General features: G+C 37.5%; 1 protein-coding gene across 2 annotated transcripts in view; it reads right to left on the bottom strand.

Annotated features, from left to right (window-relative positions):
* Window positions 1-11,200, bottom strand: part of ZC3H12B (zinc finger CCCH-type containing 12B) — a 668,157-nt gene extending 656,957 nt beyond the window's left edge. For both annotated transcript variants that reach the window (XM_070462069.1, XM_070462068.1), the window contains exon 1: window positions 10,724-11,200. The gene's annotated coding sequence lies outside the window, so the exon portion shown is untranslated. The remainder of the gene's footprint in view (window positions 1-10,723) is intronic.
* Window positions 11,201-21,208: the final 10,008 nt, after the last annotated feature.

The following is a 21,208-nucleotide window of genomic DNA, read 5'->3' as shown; positions in this document are numbered from 1 at the left end:
AGCCAACTCACTGGAAAAAATCCCTGATGCTGGGAAAGATTGAAGGCAGAGGAGAAGAGGGCATCAGAGGATGACATGGCTGGATGGTATCACCAATGCAATGGACATGAACTTGGGCAAACTTTGGAAGATGGTAAAGGACAGGGAGGCCCGATGCTGCAGTCCATGGAGCTGAAAAGAGTCAGACATGACTGGGCAACTGAACAACAAACAATGCCTGATCCAGTTGTTGTATGCAGAAATCAACACAATATTATGAAGCAACTATCTTTCAATTAAAAATAAATAAATTTTTAAAAAAACACAAAAAAGAGATCATAAAGGACTACTAAGAACAATTACATGCCAACAATCTTGATAACCTGAAAGAAATGGATAAATTACTAAAAAGAAAAAATACAGCCTACCGAGACTAAATCAGGAATAAACTGATAATCTGAACAGACCTATAACTAGTAAGGAGATTAAATAAGTAATCAAAAAATGTTCCAACAACTTCCATCTGAAATTATTTCAAATATATGTATACATATATATGTTTACATGTATATGGCACTTCCCTGATATCTCAGTGATAAAGAATCCACCTGCCAAGGTAGGAGACATGGGTTCAATCCCTGCGCCAGGAAGATCCCCTGAAGGAAGAAAGGCAACCCACTCCAGTTTTTTTTTTTTGCCTGAGAACTTCCATGGGGGGGCTACAGTCTGTGGGGTCACAAAAGAGTTGGAAATGACTTAGCAACTAAACAACAACAACAACAATACATGTATATACACATTATTACATTGGTCTCCTTGCTGTTTCCTGAACAAGTCAAGCAAGCTCCCACATCAGCCTTTTCACATTCTGTTCTCTCTGTCTAAAATGCTCTTCTTGAAATTCACATGCCTTCCTTCATTGAAGTCTCTGCTCAATATCACCTCATCAAAGGTACATTTCCTGATCAGTGTTGTTTATTTATTTATTATTTATCCCCTTTTTACCTTGGTTCATTAGCCTCACAGCCCTTATTACTCTGACATTATACATTATTTATTTATTTATTCACTGCCTAGAATTCAAACTCCATTGAGAGCAGGAACTTTGCTCTGTTCACCATTGCCTAAAACATGACTGAGCACATGAAAGATGTTCAATAAATAAACATTAAATGAATGAATAGAGCAAAAGGGGAAAAAAGATCCAGTTTATGGTCTAGATTTCCCAGTAGACAAAATATCATATTTATATGACTGTTTCTGCTTAATAACATTAAACCATATAGCTCATTTATTTGTTCTTCAAAATCACCCTCTGTTTTTATGCTTCTTTTAAAGTTACCTTATAAAAAAAGGATGTAACCCATGGACTTTTGGTGTCTTCTGCTTCACTGAAATGACAAGGGCGTATTATTTTTATTTTCTTCTATATTTACTTTGCTTAGACAAAATAGTAATCAAATATTACCTTATATTGTAAGCATTTTTAAAGCATATTAAAATTTTATTAGATACTCTGGTTACATGGCTGGTAGCATTTAGGATAAAACTATTAATAGAAACCAAAATTTTAGGATTCAGTCATAACTTCTCATGTGACCTTCAATAATTTTAAAAAATCATCTCTGGACCTCAAATTTCTTCTCCTTAATATGGAGAGGCTAGATTATATGATATCTTGTTCTATGAATGAAGTTAAGCATATGGCAAATGTTCTATATACCTGATTATACTCCATGGTAGATACCATTTAATAATCAGTTCAGCCCACAACCTGCCTTACTGTAGGAAATATATGTCCTTTCACAGGGTAGGGGCCTAATAGCCATGTGTATACCTCATAATCTTGCCCCTCCTAGTAGTAGATAATCAAATTCTGGGTTGACATCTGGTCCAAACTGGGTCAATCAGAACTGGGAATTAGAATTCAAAAATGCTAGTAAATCTCTGCTGATTGCCTACATTTAAAATATGTAAACTTGGAAGCTCTAGGATAATCCATATTTGGCTAGGTGCTGAGGGAGTGAGAAGAATAAAGCATATAAATTGAAAGAAACTAAGATAAACTGGAGACCCTTTGGTTCCAGGGATGGGGAAGGAGAAAAGAAGGTGGAAAACTCCCATGGCCATTGTCAGCTTTTCATTCCTAGCTATTCTTTCTCACGTGCTTGGGCTATACTTTTTGCCCTTGGGTTCCATGAGAACCTCTTATATCCTTAATATAAATTACTGTTTTGTTTTCACTTAGTTTGCAATAGATCTTTGTTAGCTGCAACCAAAAATCCTTAATCAAGACAGACACAACTGGATCAGTGGTCAACAAACAAAATTTTGCACAACTTAAAGCTCTAGACATGTTATGCAAAGCATCCTTGACCCAGTTTTATTATATACTTGAATTAATCCTTAGTTAATTAGAAAAATCATTAACCAAGATATTTTATTCAATAGCTTTTAGTTAACTAAAGTCTCTGGGACTGCCTGGATTAGAAACATTCATTAATGGAAATACAACATTTACCTTCCAAAAATCAAATGGTTTTATTTTTTTTTCTAAGCTTCTGCCCCCTTTTGTTATTGAAAACTATTAATCATTAAAGAGATTTCACTAATTCTTCACTAATTCTTATTCAGCATTGAATGTCTGGCTATGTTTGCATAGAGTACTCTGTCTCTCTTCCTTTCATCCATAATGGCAAAAGGGGTGGGAGACGAGAGTTCTAATTAATTCAAAAATTCCAGAGAGCTAATTTTTTTTAAATTCTAGTTGATCCAATGAACTCTGTGTTATCGCCTCCTTTGCTCTTTCTCCTAAAATCTAAGATCCATAAGTGAAGAGCAATGAATTACACAATGGAGACAAACTATCATTACTGTAAAAGGCATTGAAGCAGAGAATTAGCTTTTTTCCCTTCCCCAAAAGATTCAATAGAAAATAAGAACCCTCTAACAACTCCATTATTAGGGAGTTGCTCAGTCTTGGTTAACTTTGACATTCATTCCAGCTTCTTGTTGGAAGGATTTCATTTCTGAATGCAAAATATGCTGTTTTTTACAGCTTATTGCATCATAACCTAAACAGAACAAATCTGTATCAATTCACATGTATGCATTTATGATTATTAATTCAGAACTGGTGAGGGAGTTCCTGAAGTTTTACTGTTTTCAGAGTTATTACAATGCCATTAGCATATCAAAACTACTCAGTGTAACTTTTAATAAACACTACTTTCTTACTCTGATGGATTAATTAGAAGAACTTATAAATCACAGAATTTACATTCAAATAATACTGCTACTGCAGTTTTTAAAATATCTGAAACCAGTTCACTGTAACTATTACTCTAATTTTATTTAAACTGTTAACTGAGATTCAATTCCCTTTTCTTTAAAGAGTTGAATGCAATTAATATCCTAACTCTTACATATTCAATAGAGAACTTAGAAGGCATTTTTAAATACATAAAATCTAGATGTCCCAACATTTATCCATATCAGCACTTATTTGAATTAAATATAAATGTTTTAATAGCCAGTAAAAAAAAAAAAAAAAAAACAAACTGCTATTTCCTAATCTCTGATAGGACTCTGGCTGATTCTCCATGGAGTAAACACTCTTCAAAATATATTTTTAGCATGACTACTATAGCCAGACTATAACAAATTTTTACTGGAGTTCTGAATTAAGGAAATTTTGTTTTATTGTAATTGATACTCCAGTGATTCAGAATTTGTCATAATTCAGAAAAGGGCTGAGAATAACTCAACCTTAGTATTATTTAAGAAGAGTGATAAGCAAATAAATAGCATAAACAAGATAGAGAAGATATAAAATTACTTTAAAAAAGTGCTTCCAACCACATTTAAATACTTTATGAATATCTCATAACATATAATTCACTGATATACTAGCTACAAACCACTCCCATCTATTTAGTAAGCAAAATTCCTAAGAGTAATACTTTGTTTAACTTAGTTTTAGTTACTATGTGCACAAGCTACCCACAACTACATAGCTGTAGTTCATAAAAATATTCTAAATTTCAAAACTTCAACCATTTTAGGACTACTCATTACAAATTAAGAAAATTTTGAAACATATAGAAAATATAGTACTCATTTGTTATACCCTTACTTCTTCCCTTATGGAATCACAGAAATGTGTACCAATATAGTAGCAATAATAATACAACCCACAACTAAATCTATTGATGATAAGCAAAAACAACCCAGATTATAATGATAGCCTTGAAAGTACACAGGAAAAGTAACAGAAAAGCCTGTGTGCACATTTAGAGTTTAAACTCAATAACAATTAAATGAATTAGTATGTGATAAATGCCTAGCCCTGCAAAGAGCAAACAGCAACTAATAAGTGATGAGATTAGCTTATGTATGACTTGTGGTATCAAACTTATTACTTGTGTCACACCTGATTATGTCAACTAGGTTTCAATTTGAAAGAAAAATAAAAGTAGCTCCAAATGGATGATAAGAAATGTCACAAAATGTAAAAGGAATGCTTTGAATTTCTCAGTTGAAAGATACTGTATAAACATAAAATCTATCAATAACACAGAAGGGAAAAATAGAGAAGATATACCTTTTTATTCTAAATTTTAAAAAATCTATATGATTAAAATGCAATGTTTAGATTATAAAAATGCAAAGAAGAACTTGGAATCATCATCTGAATGAAAGGATCCATAATTTTTTTCTAGAAGTAGTTAACTTCTGACTTTTTCCTTCATACAATAAAGGAAATCATTTTTGAAGTAAAAATACAGATAATTCAAAAGTTGCCCGAGTTAGAAACAGTATTTTAAAATAACTTGGGCTAGTCTTCTTGGTGCTCTTTCCAGTCAAATCATTCAGTTTCAAATGCAGTTTATCTTACATGGATCCAGCCTTTGAGACTATGACAAAAAATCTTTCCTAAATAACTTTTTAAAAATATAAATGCATTTTGTAAAACTTACTTAGGAGCTAAAAAAGTAGCTCATAATTGACAGTGAAAACAACCAATATCCACAATGGTTAGGAAAAGTGGAAATGAGTTACAGAAAGTGAACATAATAAGGAGACATAATTCAGGACTCTGAAAGGTTATGAAGATACTAATATCATACAAAATAGTTTAATGAAGATTGCTAGAAAACATCCATTTTCCTCATTATTAATCATATCAAAATCAATTTCAGGTTTTTAGTTAACCTTTACTGCATTTTAAAATCGCTACATAAATCTTATCTTTCAGTAACAAAGTTTCACCACCAAATTCCTGAGGTATGTTAAGAAACAGGAATGAATTAATAACGTGGAATCTTTTGGGTGCCAACAGTTCAAAGAGAGTTAACAATTCATAATATAAGATATGATACTAAGATAATGATAACTATATGTGAGACAGTTCCTGTGAATATTAGTTTACATCTTATATATGAAGATTTTCTTTTACTTCGTTTGTAGGTACCATACTTTAAGAAGAAACTCTAATCTTCACTCTTCTTCCTATACTGAATTGGTTGTGGGTATTTTTCACTTTGTGAAAAAGGTTATGTTCCAGAAAATATGCTCCAAAATTAAATTGTTGAGTAAAAGCCATTTTCCCATAAGCTTCCACAATAAAATATAGTGATGTACTCAGCTGGGACATTTTTCAATCCATTGACATAATAAAGATCATACTTAAGAATAATGATAGCACTTTAAAAACTATATATTTAAAGAAAATTATAACTTATGGATACATCATTGGTACTCAGTGCTCTACCTTCAGACTCAGTAGCAGAGTGATAAAAATACCAAGACTTATCTATTATACAGTAACAAAACTAACAGTTCCATACCCTATCTCACATACAGCTACCACTGATATTTAGCAATACAACTAAGATATGTACCTGCCTTAAACCACCATAGTACTTAGAACTTAGCATATGAAGTAATTCTAACTTTCTCAACAGTTTCTCTATCATTTAGATTAACCAGTTCTCTTTCCAAAGATCTTCCCTTTTGATTCCAGCATAAGCAGCTAAGAACAGAAATATGAAATAATGCTTAGCAAAGGAGACCCCAATGTCTTCTGAAAATATTTTGCTATATACTAACTTGTGAAGAGGAACTAAAGAGCATCTTGATGAAAGTGAAAGAGGAGAGTGAAAAAGTTGGCTTAAAGCTCAACATTCAGAAAACTAAGATCATGCATCTGGTCCCATCACTTCATGGGAAATAAATGGGGAAAAGGTGTCACATTTTATTTTTGGGGGCTCCAAAATCACTGCAGATGGTGATTGCAGCCATGAAATGAAAAGATGCTTACTCCTTGGAAGGAAAGTTATGACCAACCTAGACAGCATATTAAAAACCAGAGATATTACTTTGCCAACAAACATCTGTCTAGTCAAGGCTATGGTTTTTCCAGTGGTCATGCATGGATGTGAGAGTTGGACTGTGAAGAAAGCTTGAGCGCTGAAAAATTGATGCTTTTGAACTGTGGTGTTGGAGAAGACTCTTTGAGAGTCACTTGGACTGCAAGGAGAGTCAACCAGTCCATCCTAAAGGAGATCAGTCCTGGGTGTTCATTGGAAGGACTGATGCTGAAGCTGAAACTCCAATACTTTGGCCACCTCATGCAAAGTGTTGACTCATTGGAAAAGACCCTGATGCTGGGAGGGATTGGGGGCAGGGGGAGAATGGTACGAAAGAGGATGAGATAGCTGGATGGCATCACTGACTCGATGGACAAGAGTTTGAGCAAACTCCAGGAGTTGGTGATGGACAGGGAGGCCTGGTGTGCTTCGATTCATGGGGTCACAAAGAGTCAGACATGACTGCGCAACTGAACTGAACTAGTTAATGTCCAACAATGATCAGTATTCATTGACTGTGTCTGTGTGGGCCATTCTGTACTCTCATAACTATTTATAAGTCATAAACTATTGTTTATCTAACAGCTGACATCTTAAGCAGAGGATCCTCAAAAGAATTATATTTTTTGAAATTATTAGATACTTTAAATTAGGGTTTATCAGCAATAGCTATAATCAGAGAATACAATTACTGGCAGCCAAAAGATACCAAATGAAAGATATATGATGTTATATTGAAGCTCCTTGGAAAGCAAGCTATGACAAATCTAGACAGCATATTAAAAAGCAGAGATATCACTTTGCTGACATAGGTCCACATAGTCAAAGCTATGACTTTTCCAGTAGTCAAGTTTAGATGTGAGAATTAGACCATGAAGAAGGCTGAACACCAAAAAATTGATGCTTTTGAATTGCAGTGCTGGAGAAGACTCTTGAGAGTCCCTTGGACTGCAAGGAGATCAAACCAGCCCTAGAGGAAACCAACCCTAAATATTCATTGGAAGGACTGAACTGAAGCTGAAGCTCCAATACTTTGGCCACGTGATGCGAAGAGCTGACTCATTGGAAAAGACCCTGATGCAAAGGCAAAAGGAGAAGAAGGTCGCAGAGTATGAGATGGTTAGACAGCATCACAGGCTCAATGGACATGAATTTGAGCAAACCTGAGAGACAGTGGAGGACAGAGGAGCCTGACATGCTATAGTCCATGTGGTCACAAAGAACTGAACACCAACAACATAGAAGCCTCAAAGAATGTCAAGTTTGCGTATATTTTTCCTTAGAGCAAATCCATGAATTAACTCAAAAATTCTTCATATTTGAAATTCTAATATGCAAGTTTCTGTTTGTGGGGTGCATACTTCTTTCTTGATGTAACAATTACACTATGCTATCTTGTTTTATACACACACACACACACACACACACACACCCCTATAGACATCAACTTACAATGGTTGACAAAAACCCAGAAGACTAGTCATGTAACTGAGTCTCAACACAGCAGACAGTTGTTAGAAAAGCACTATAAGTGTTGCAGAGGTTTATATTCGGAGTTTAAACACATGTTAGTCACTGATTGGAGCTTCCCTGGTGGCTCAGATGGAAAAAAAAAAATCTGCCTGCAATGCAGGAGACAAGATTCAAGATTCAAGTCCTGGGTTGGGAAGATCCCCTGGAGAAGGAAATGGCAACCCACCCCAGTATTCTTGCTGGGAAAATCCCATGAACAGGGCTGCCTTGCAGGCTACAGTTCATGGGGTCGCAAAGAGTCAGCCATGATTGAACAACTAACACACACTAGTCACCGATTATTAATGACATTATTTTAAAACTTTGACACACATCAATTTGCAGAACTCTGACATATTCCCCTTGATTTTAGAAAACAGTAGAAATAGTAGTGTTAATGAGCTGTACTAAAAACTAAGCTATCATGTGTTTTAGTGGACCAAAATTTATGTTGTTTATAGAATTTCCCCCAATTTACTTTATTACTAATCTGAAGTTGACTAATCAGATCAATCTTGTATAAAAACACTTATATTTTAACAGTCTTAGGAGACAGTGAAAAGTTTGCCCCAGGAAATAGGATTATGTTAAGTCTGACTTCTATAGTGTATACATTTGCAGGAAATAGGATTATGTTAAGTCTGACTTCTATAGTGTATACATTTGAAAAAGTATTGACATTTAATTTAATAAAGGTATGTAATTTGACATAAAACTATGCCCACTACAACGTAGTTGATAGACACTGACAATCCCCTTCTCCACCTTTAAGGTTTATCCAGGAGAATAATTTGCACAGATTTGAAAATCAAATGTCTTAGCTCATGCTGTGCTGAACTCCCTCCCTTCCAACAGTCTATACTTCTAATTAAAAAAATCAAGACTTTCTCTATAATGCCTTCTCAGACAAACACTGGTCTCCAAAGATCTTCTCTTACTCTTAATCCTTTTAGTTCTTATTCTGTACTATTCTATGCTCCATTTGTTGACCATGATACCTCATGTATGTATTTTCTTTCCCCAATGGGTAAGCAATTTATCTCCCAGAACCTGTTTCTGTTCTGTTCTCCACAGTACCTAGTATAGTAATTGGGACTCATAGAAAAGAAAAACTTGTTAAAAGTCAATTAAAAAAAAAAAAACCTCATTCTAGAGTTCACTGGTCAAAAGCCTGGCAAAATGACCTATTACTATTATTTTATAACGTGGCTACGACAACATAGATAGATAGATGCTCTTGAGTATGTGGTGCCTTCATAGCCATACTCATTACAATAGAATTTTAAGTTAGATTCAAATTACTGCCTGTTTCTAACAGTAGGTGACAATGAACAGCAAGTATCCACATGGTACATTATTGTTTCAAATAATTCAGATTGAATTCATCAAGAACTTTTCCAAACCAAAAATATTTCTAACTTTGGCATCTATTAATAGCACTGAGAAGCACATCAGTTTGCCAATTCATGCATAAAACAAACAATACTAGCTGAGGTCCAAGATTATTTTGCAGTGTTACTCAGAATTACATCCTGCTTTAACCCCTACTGAAGAGAACTTCAAACAACATGAAAGCTTCCAAAGAAAAGCATTTTACACAAAACTACTGGAGATGTCAGTCTTTACTGATTCACTAAAGTTACCTAATCACAAATGACATCTATATCCTTAAAAAAAAAAAAAACTTTTATTTTAAAAGATTTTACCCAAAACTAAATTTAGCATTTTTATTATAACACTTCTTTTTCAAATAAAAGAAACCTGGAATGGCTTAAAAATCAGCAGGGAGGGAAGAGAGCCAAATAAAAGAAGGAACCCATCATTCATTGTCTGCACACAGAAGTACCTTATAATAATAATTACTAGTTAATCTAAATTCGGTCTGCTTTTGAAAGGGGTCAACTGAGAACTGTAATTTTTTTCAATCATTTGCTCTTAAAGAAACAACTTCGCTGCTCAAAGATAATATTGATTTTTTTTAAGTACCTACAACTTTAGATCCTCATCTAATCACTTGGTCCAAAATATCACTTCAGGTTACTCATATCAATGTTTTTTGGAGTAACAACTCTCAACCACAGGCTACCTCAAGAAGAAGATATATCATAATACAACCTCACTTTTATTAGGGACATTTTAGGTTTCTTCATCATACTTATTTGTATATAAATATGTCATTCTGGATAAAGAGTAGTTAGTTTGTAAAGCTTGTTTGCCCTGTTATCAGTCACTCTTCGCCTCCTTTTTTCAAGTTTGATGCCACTCTGGAAGTCAAATGGAGTATGTGTTTGCTAGTTTGTTTTATTAGTATTATTTAATATGAGTATTGTCTTCCTAACTTGTATACATCAGAAGCCAGAAGCCAGGCGCAAGGCTTTTAAAGGCTCTCACCTCAAAAGTAGCAAGAAAACTGAAAAGCAAGGGATCATGCCAGCTGCCTGTTCAAGCCTTGAGGCATGGAGCCATAGCAGCCTGAGAATTGGCTCTAGAGAAGCCTGCGGTTAGACAGCCTCCTGAGAGCAAGAGCGAGGGAAAGTGGCAAGCATAGCACTGGAAACGTCTGTCCCCGAATTAGGGACCAGGCTGCATGAATGTACGTAGATCTATCAGCATCCACGGCATCTAAGAAGCAAAGCCAGGCCTTAAGCACCGACCTCTCGTTCCTGGACGCCCGGGTTTAAACCAGAAAGTGATGCTTTTTAGAAGGAAAACTACCTCGAAGGGAATAGGTAACCGCGAGCAGATATGTAACAGAGGCATCAGAAGCGTCTGCAGGAGAAAGCAGCGCTTCAGTCTCTTCCCGCGGCCCCGGAGGCCAGAAAGGCGCCCCAGCACCGGGCGAGTGCGGTGCCACTACTCACCCCTACTCTCCTATGGTCCCCGTCGTCGCCCAGCTCGACACAGCCCCTGCAGGGGGAGCCCCTCCCCCGCCCGCCGCCAGGGGTGGGCTCAGCGGGCTAGAGGAGGCGGCGGCGCAGGTGTCCGTGAGCCGGAGCGAGAGACGTGCCCCAAGAGGAACTGGGTTCAAGGGAGGCAGCCTGGTGCCTTGCACTCCCCGGCGCTGACAACTTCACCACCATCGACGTGGAGGGGTGAGGGGAGGCAGTGGGGGGAGGCCCTCGCCCAGCGGCCCGGACCCCCCCCGCGGTACTAGGCCCGAGCTCGGGCGGGACCGCTGCCCCGCGCCCCCTCAGGGACGCGATCCCAAGGCCTGATTCCAGTCCCTCAGCCCTGGCGGCCACAGAGCAGCAGCGGCTCCCTCTCGGGGCCGCGGTCGCAGCGGCATCCTCGTGCTCCTCCTTCTCTGGCGCTGCTGCCTACACACACAGCCGCTGCACCCCAATGCTGTCGCCTAGCAACCGCGCGCATGCGCCCCGCCTCCGCCATCGACCGCCGTCACTGCTGGCGCCGCTTTCAGAGCTCAGTCTGCGACCTAGAAAAGTACGCAAAAGCACGTTTCCTGGGGCCCAGATAGAGCGATGTCAAAGTAGGGGTGGGAGAAGTAAATGGCATCCTACTCCAGTATTCTTGCCTAGAGAATCCCGTGGCCAGAGGAGCCTGCTGGGCTGCTGTCCATGGGGTCACACAGAGTCGGACACGACTGAAGCGACTTAGCATGCATGCATGCATTGGAGAAGGAAATGGCAACCCACTCCAGTATTCTTGCCTGGAGTATCCCAGGGACAGAGGAGCCTGGTGGACTGCCGTCTATGGGGTCGCACAGAGTCGGACACGACTGTAGCGACTTAGCAGCAGCAGCAAGGTAGGGGTGAAGTGGAGAGAGGTGCAGAAGGTTCTGCAAATCTAAAGAGCCTGGAGGATATAGGTTATGACCGTCTCCTGGCCCCTCCACAGGCACATTGATGGTTGAGACTGACAGTCCTGAGAATCTCCTAACTTATTCTTCAGAAGCGATTCTTGCAATCCGATCCTTCACAAGGGCTTCCGGGGGAATTTTCTAAATAGCTTCTCTGACCATGTCACTCATCTGCATAACTGCAATGATTAACGGACAGTCTGCTGAATAGGCCCTGACTGTTCTTGACCACTGTATTAACATCCTCTCTGGTCTCCCTGCCTTTAGACTTGTCTTTCTGAAATCCGTTCTCATATTTCTACCAGATTGATTTTTGTAAAACATAAATCTACTCTCACTTCCCTCTGGTTTAGAGAATGAATGGGCTTTGAAGTTAGAGCCAGTATTTAAATTATGCCTTACCCACTGAGTAGATATATTTTCTTGAGCTATGGTGCTTAACTTCTCTGAATATGTTTCCTCATGGAGATAATTATAGCACCTATAGACTAGTTTTTAGGATTAAATGAGAGAGTACATATAACATACTTAATATACATAACTTACTCTGGCACAGAGTAAGCATTCATTAAAAATTATAGCTATTTTTCAGTAGGTCTTGTTGCCTATAATAAAATACAAACTCCCTAGCTTAGCATTCAAAGTCTTCTGTCTCTATTTTTCTAGCCCTAGCTACTTTTCAATCTGTCCTGGGCACCCAGCAACAGACAAGTACTTTTTGAGATATACCTGGATCAATGAAGTACTTGGATATATTTCCTCAAGGTTCATTTGGGGAAGAATTCTGTGTAAACTCCCCAATTACTCACATGTTCAATTACATGTGAACATTAAGTATCAGTGGTCCTTCCCAAATCACACATGTTAATATATTTACACTGAGATTGACATGTAGGTAGTGACTATTTACAAAAATTGTATGTTTTTCTGGGGGCTTATTTACTTGATCTTTTTGAAATTAGGCTTAGATAGAGATTCTATAAGGTATAATGAAAAAATGTCACCAATTTTGAACTTAATACAATACATAAACATATTTACCAACAACCTGTGCCCTTCTGGGTGTTTAATAAAAGTTTTAAACATTTTAGGAAGTGTAAAAAAGGGTGTGGGGTGGCTTCCCTGATGGCTTATTGGTAAAGAATTCTTCTGCAATGCCAGAGTTGCAGGAGATGCAAGTTCGATCCCTGGGTCAGGAAGATCCCCTGGAGGTAGGCATGGCAACCTCCAATATTTTTGCCTGGAGAATCCCATGAACAGAGGACTGGTGGGCTAAAGTCCATAGAGTCAGACATGACTGAAATGACTTAGCACACACCATAGATGCACATGTGTAAGAAGTTTGAGAAACACCAGAATTGCTAATGAAACATTAGTGCAATCTCAAAAGAAATATAAAACTAAAATGAAACTTTATGGGGACCAGACAGCCAGAAAATATTGAAGAAATAGAAGAAGAAATGGAAAGGTGCAAAAGGGCAATTAATGAGACTAATTAAATGGAAGTACTAGATGGAAATAATCAACAAACTAACCAACAGGGAAGATCATAACATAGAGAATATTTATTACAACTGTGAATATGGCAGTGGGCTTGGATGAAGTTCTCTCACAGATCATACCTTTCCTTTTGTATGATACAGAAACGCCCTTCAGTTTCAAAAGAAGACAACTGTTTAGCATTTAGCCTTTTGCAAGGGCCATCAACAGCTCACAGGAATAGACTTCTAAGAGATCTTGCTTGGATCTTCTAAAATCTGTATTTAGTTACATAAAATCTTTATTCCCTATTTCCTTTTTGAACTTATAACATTCTATAACACACATTTATTATGTTTATAGTGAAACAGAGGAATAAATAATCACCTTTAATTCTCCCATATACTTCTAGATATAGAACTGTGTCACTGGTTCACTTACATTCTTTCAATACTTTTCCTAGGGTTTCAATATAAAATCTGAGCTCCTTTGCACACAGCAGTGTATCTGCCTCTATTATGGTGGTGAAGTAAAAACTCCTATCAACAAAGAGTGATCTATCCACATCAATATGGAAAAAATAAAACATTTATTATTAAGTGCAAAACAGTACGTGCATAAGGGTAAACCTTAAGAGACTGCAAAGTCAGGATAAAGTTCCACACAACTTATAATAAAGCAAATACAAAGTTTACTTGGCAATTGAGGCAGTTATTTGTTTAGTTAATTTACTTCCTCCAAAAGAATAATAAAACTTCCATTATCTCCCCGAAAGACACCTTGAATCTTCCGGAAAAGCAAATGGTTACACCTGGAGATGGACTTCCATACTAACTCTGTCTTTACATTTCCAAAGGGGATATGGCTCATGACCTTGGAAAGATGTCTACATTATAAAACTGGAGACAGACATTTTAGTTCTGGAAAGGGACATTCCAAAAGTTAGATAGAAGATTCAGGTTCACTATGTCTCCTCAAAAGACACTGTAAGTAGTGAAGGGAAGGAAAATAATCTTTTTGGCCTTTACTCACCTTTATTTACCTTTCCAATTCAATGAGTTCCTCAAAAAGAGAACTCCATGTTGGTACAGTAGATGGCACCTAGAAGACCATGGAGAATTTTTTCTTAAATGAGAAAGTCACAAAAAAGATAGCATTGTTGTGGGTGTTGATGAATGAGAAAGAGTTTGCCAGAAGGAGACAAAAATAGTTCATGCAAAGGAAAAAGTATATTCAAAGGTCCAGAGAATGTGAAAGTGTACGTTCAGTTTGACTTACACATACTATGTATCTATATTTAGGAGATGAGCACCATAAGGCTGTAATGGAGTTGAGTATAGAGAAGTTGGATATAGATTGTGAAATGCCTCTAATGCCATGTCAAATAATTCAGAAAAGGTCTATATCTGATGGTTAAAATAGAGTAATGTTCTAATACTTGTTAAGGGGTCTGGCATAAATATTAGATAGCACTGAAACCCCAAAGAGCTTATAATCTAATGGATGCAACAAGGCAAAGTAGCAATTAACATAAATGAAATACCATAAGTTGACAGAAGTATTTTAGGGGAATAGATTTGGAATAGACTTTGGATAAAGTTTCTGAGAAAGTGCATTGGAGACTCAATCTTGACCTGTAACATAAGGTGTCTCCTTTATTGGAACTCCAAATACTTGAACCCTGTGTATCCATATACTATAGTTCTACCCGCCACCTCTGTTCTGTTTACATTCCAGATTTTCTGAAGAAAATCACCCTGACCTTTTAGTGTAAATTGATATTGCACAGACTTAGTTTTTTATCTCACTACTTGGCACCACTTGGCAATCCTTTAACTTTTATTGGTCAGTCCCTCTCGAATTTTCCTCAGCTGTCATTCTAAACTCTAAACATTCTCCACTGTAACTGACATACTTCACCCATCCATCAAACCCACCACCCAACTTATTACTTCATCACCTACATTCCTTACAAAAATGGAAGCTATTAGGTGTTTTTCTCACCTACAACCTGCATCTGCTCCCATATTGTACTTCAGTTCCTTCAGCTTCACATAGACTGTGTAAAACTACATCTTCCATCTGAGCTCCCGAACCTTGTCTCACCCAGCTCCTCAGAGACCTTCTTTATCACTGTTTCTGTCCACATTATCTTAGATATCCCCCTCTCTAACATTCTCCTCAACCTATAAACATACTCAAGATTCTTCCATCCTTAAAAGAAACACTTTCCCTTTATCCTGGAGCTTCCTCTCATTTCCTTGAAGTGCCTCCTTTATCTTATTACCTTTCCTTATGACACAGGGGTCTCAAAGGTGGTCATCTACAGTTACTGTCTCTATTCCTTCACTTCTTATTCACCTTTAAACCATTGGTTTCACCTATAGGTTTCTACTGAACACTCTTTTTATAAGTATAACAATTACCCATAAGTTTCTCTGTGCCATGGGCACTTTCTTTTGGACCTCACCATTACATCGATAGTGTTGACTATTTTGATTTGTTTGAAATTATCTATTCACTTAACTTCCAAACACACACTGTTCTTTTCCTTCCTCTTTAGCTTTCTCACTTTTGTAATCTGCATGGATTTTTCTTTTTCTACCTATCTCTTAAATGTTTATGTTCTTATATGGTTATGTCCATGGCCTATTTCTTTTGTTCTACTCTCCACATTCTAATATTATACATGGATGACTTTCGAATCTGTAATGTTAGTTCAGACATCCCTCCTGATCTAACTGTCTACTAGACATTATCACCTGGATGACCCCCAAACAGTTCACTTTGTCCATAACTGAATTCATCACCTTCCAATGCTAAATATTCTTCATCCTTGTTAAGGGAGATCCCCCCCCCCAAAAGAAAAACTCACCACAGACAGACCCTGTTATTACAACACAATAATTCTATCTTCCTGCAGAAAAAAATGAAATGGCTAGATTATGGCCATTTTATGTGAGCTATGCCAAGATAGTTCTATGTTTTCCTGAAAATAGATTGCATATATATACCAAGGAATAATATGTTGTGTCACTCAAAAGGAAGTTCCATGAGGACAGGGATTTTTGTCTGTTTTGTTCACTGCTGTATCTCTAGTGCTTAGAATAGTACCTGGGACATAGTAAGACCTCAATAAATAAAGGAATGCATGTATCCTCTACTTAAAGAACTTTCATTTAGGAATACTGCTAGACTGTAGCAGAATACATATGTCCATAGATTAAGGATGAATGTAAATTTTTTTGTATCTGAAATAAGATGAAAGGAAATTACAGCTGCATTTCACCCAGATTTCTGCCCATGGGAAATAAAGAGAAAGGATCAGGAAGGATAAAAACATGCATCTATTACCTGAAACAGCCAACTGGCAGTTTGTTCTTCCAGGAGCTCAGATATCTGCTATTGACAAAACTCCTCTGAGGTTTGCCCCCAGTTCCAGAGTGAACAATGCCAGCTCACCTCCAAGAAGATTGGAAGGATTGTGGGTCTTGTCTAGATCTTGTTTGGCATTATGTTCAATGGTGAATAAAGAACATGTGAAACCCTATGCCTTGTCTTCTGAATCAGAAACTTAGAAGTTAGACTCTCTTTTTTACCCCCCTACTTCCACCACATCTAATTAATAAACCCGGTCAATTCTACCTCCTAAATATCTCTGATATTCATCTCTCCTTTATACTTGCACTGCCACCAGTTTTGCCTTAGTTTAGACCCTGACCTCTTTTTAGGACTATTTCAACAACTTTCTAATTGGGCTCCTTGCCTTCTCCAAACCGTCTTCCACACTGCTTCTTGAATGAGTTATCTAAAATGCAAACGTTACAAAATTCCTCCTTGCTTAAAATATTGCAAACTTATCCCTAGTGCCTATTGAATACACTCCAAGCTACATAATTCTTTATAATCTATCTCTTCTCCAGCCTTATTTCCTACTATTCAATGCATTCCATTCTATGCACAGGAATATACTACTTGCAATTCTCCTTTGGTAAATATCCTCCTCCTTCTGGGAGCTTCTCTTCCCACCAGTTTATCTCAGTGTTACTATAGAGTTTCAGATTATATGACCCCTTAGCCACAGTTGACCAATCAAGGTCTGTCATATTCCTTCCTCAGAAAATTGAAATCAAGCCTAAGAGATTTCTGCCCACTCTGGCTGCTTTATTATGCTGAGTAGTATATACAGCAGAGCTGTTGGCAGCAGCAATTTTTATGCCGTATGGTCTGTGAAAAAGAAAAACCTGGTCTGCTATGATAGATGGAAAAGATACACAGAGATATTCAGAGATGAGAAGGGGAAGAATTTAGATAGCAGTTGAGTCCCTGGACTCCAACTTACTCCTTTAAGCCCACCTGCCTTATTGTTCTTGGGTTCCCTATGACGCTCTATCTTCATGTTAAATTGTTTTTGTTGCTCAAGATAGTTAGAATTGAATTTCTCTTCCTTGCAAAAAAAAAAAAAAATAATACTCTATCGTATCAAGCTACTAAACATTACTATGTCTTTGATTTTTCTTTTTCCCTTTAACTAAAAAATTGTTGCTCTTCCCATGTCTATTTTATCTGAATAATTCCTATTTTAGTAGAGACAGTAGCACTCAGACCCTTCACCTATACTGGAAAGATACCTAACTTTCTACACTGGCTTTTCTTCATTCCTCCCCAAGGAAAGGGAATACTGATAAGTCAGATTGCATGACCATGATTAGGTCAGACTTAGTAGTAAGTTGTATCATTATCTACAAATAAGTCACATGTCTATGTACGGCCCTTCCTTTTCTGTTCCTCCACTGTCTCTGTTGTAGGTATTGTTAGAAAGCAAGAGCCTGCATTCCAGAAATATATCTGTCTGTCCCTTTCTTTCTCTCTCTTTCCACCTAATAGTATCAGCATTAATTTAGATTTCTGTGCCTTGTGACTACCCAAAGAACACGAACATTTGGATTTGAGATTAGGAACAGGAGTGTCATTAGAGAACCTCACTTAGGATTTAAGTGAGCCACACTTCAACCACATTTTTCCATCATATTCTACAAGGGAATAATTTGTGCAGTCCCTTATATTCAGTCATCACAGTTGTGGCTGGTATTAGGAGGAAAAGAGATTCTATCCTGAAGTAGGAGATCCTTTGTGGGATGTAGATCGAAGAGACAGATGCACTGCTGCTGAAGCTAGATTAGAAGGCAGAGTTCCACATGGAGAAAGTTCTCCTTATGACCATCCAGGAAAGGACTCTAGACAGAATTTCGGTGCACACGCTTTTAGTCATTGACTGGAGGGACAATATCTTGCTCTCCTCCTTCCCACCCCCTTGTCTCTCACTTGGAATTGAGCAATGGACTAGTTCTCCAAGAGAGGTTACATCCTGCTGTGGCAAGAAAATTTGGATGGTAGAAGAAAAATTTTGTTTCTGTTTAGGTAACCAAAGTGTTATTCTTGTTGTTTAGTCACTTAGTCATGTCCAACTGTTTTGCAACCCCATAGACTGTAGCCCACAAGGCTCCTCTGTCCATGGAATTCTTCAGGCAAGAATACTGGAGTGGGTTGCCATTTGCTTCTCCAGGGTAGCTTCCCGACCCAGGGATCAAACATGCACCTCCTGCATTGGCAGGTGGATTCTGTACCACTGAGCCACTAGGAAAGCCCAAAAGGCTTAGTTAACCAAAATGTGGAGAATTCGAATACTGAGGGAAAACAATAGTTCCATAGGTCCATATTTGATAAGTGCCAATAGTCACAGCAAAGAGCCAATAAATATTTGAGAGGCTTTTAGAAAATAAATATGGAAGCTGACTTGATCTTTTGACAGGCAGTTTCTCAATTTTTTTTTTTAATTGGTGGAACATTTCTTTACAGTTTTGTGCTGGTTTCTGCTATTGTTGTTGTTCAGTTGCCCAGTCATGTCCGACTCTTTGCAACCCCATGAACTGCAGTATGCCAGGCCTCACTGTCCCTCACCTTCTCCTGTTTCATGTCCATTGAAACAGTGATGCCATCCAGACATCTCATCCTCTGACTGGTTTCTGCTGTACAACGAGGCAAATCAGTCATAATTATATATCCAGTTGAGCCTCCTTCCCCTATCCCCATCGCACCCTTCTATGTCATCACAGAGCACCAGACTGGGTTTTCTATGTTATTTAGCAACTTCCCACTAACTATCTTTGGGCTTCCCTTGTGGCTCAACTGGTAAAGAATCCGCCTGCAATGCGGGAGACCTGGGTTCCATCCCTGGGTTGGGAAGATCCCCTGGAGAAGGGAAAGGTTAACCACTCCAGTATTCTGGCCTGAAAAATTCCATGGACTGTATGTCAATGGGGTTGCAAAGAGTCAGACACAACTGAGTGATTTTCACTTTCACTATCTTATTACATGATAGTGTGTGTGTGTGTGTGTGTGTGTGTGTGTGTGTATGTTACTTTCTCAATTCACCCCACCCTAACCTCCCCTCACTGTGTCCACAAGTCTGATCTTTACTAGATTCATCATTACCATTTTTCTAGTTTCCATCTATATGCATTAACATATGATACGTATTTTTCTCTTTATGACTTATTCACTTTGTATAACAGGCTCTAGGTTCATTCACCTCACTACAACTGACTCAAATTCATTCTTTTTATAGGTAATATTCCATTGTATAAACATACCACAACTTCTTTATCCATTCATCTGCTGATGGACCTCTAGGTTGCTTCCATGTCTTGGCTATCATAAATAGTGCTGCAATGAACATTGTGTTACACATACCTTTTAAAAGTCATTTTCTCAGGGTATATGCCAAGTAGTGGGATAGCTGGGTCATATGGAAGATTTATTCCAAGTTTTTAAAGGAATTTCCATACTGTTTTCCATAATGACTGTATCAGTTTACCCTCCTACCAACAGTGTAGGGGGGTTCCACTTTCTCCACATCCTCTCCAGTATTTATTATTTGTAGGTTTTTGATGATGACCATTCTGACTGGTTTGAGGTGATACCTCATTGTAGTTTTTATTTGCTTTTCTCTAATAATGAGCAATGCTGAGCATCTTCTAATGTGTTTATTGGCTATCTCTAAGTCCTCTTTGGAAAATTATCTGTTTAGGTCTTCTGTCCATTTTTTTATTGTGTTGTTTGTTTTTCTGATATTAAGCTATATGAACTGCTTACATATTTTGGAGATTTAATCATGTTTGAGTTATGTCATTTGCAAATACTTTCTCTCATTCTGAGGGATGTCTTTTCATATTGTTTATAGTTTCATTTGCTGTGCAAAGCTTTTATGTTTAATTATATCCCACTTGTTTATTTTTATTTTCATTAATCTAGGAGGTGGATCAGAGAGAATCTTGCTGTGATTTGTGTCAGAGTGTACTGCCTATGTTTTCCTCTAAGAGCTTTATAGTATCTGGCCTTACATTTAAGTCTTTAATCTATTTTTAGTTTTTGTGTTTGGTGTTAGGAAGTGTTCTATTTTAGTTATTTTACATGTAGCTCTCCAGTTTCACCAGCACCACTTACTGAAGAGGCTGTCTTTACTCCACTGTATATTCTTGCCTCTTTTGTCAAAGATAACTTGCCCATAGGTGTGTGGGTTTATCTCTGACTTTTCTACTTTGTTCCATTGATCTATATTTCTGCTGTTGTGTCAGTACCATACTGTCTTGATGACTGTAGCTTTGTAGTATAATCTGAAGTCATGAAGATTAATTCCTCCAACTCCATTTTTCTTTCTCAAGATTGCTTTGGCTATTCAGGGTATTTTGTGTTTCCATAAAGATTGTGAAATTTTTTGTTCTAGTGAAAAATGCCACTGGCAATTTTATAGATATTGCATTGAATCTATAGATTGCTTCAGGTAGTATAACCATTTTCACAATATTGATTCTTCCAATCAAAGAACAGGGTATATCTCTCCATCTGTTTGTGTCATCTTTGATTTCTTTCATCAGTGTATATAGTTTTCTGCATACAGGTTTTTTGTCTCTTTAGGTAGGTTTATTCCTAGATATTTTATTCTTTTTGTTGCAATAGTGAATGAGATTGTTTTCTTAATTTCTATTTT

This window comes from Odocoileus virginianus, chromosome X, assembly GCF_023699985.2.
Source record: "Odocoileus virginianus isolate 20LAN1187 ecotype Illinois chromosome X, Ovbor_1.2, whole genome shotgun sequence".
NCBI lineage: Eukaryota > Metazoa > Chordata > Mammalia > Artiodactyla > Cervidae > Odocoileus > Odocoileus virginianus.
The sequence above is the reverse complement of the archived record's forward strand: the minus strand, read 5'-3'. Positions and strand labels throughout refer to the sequence as shown.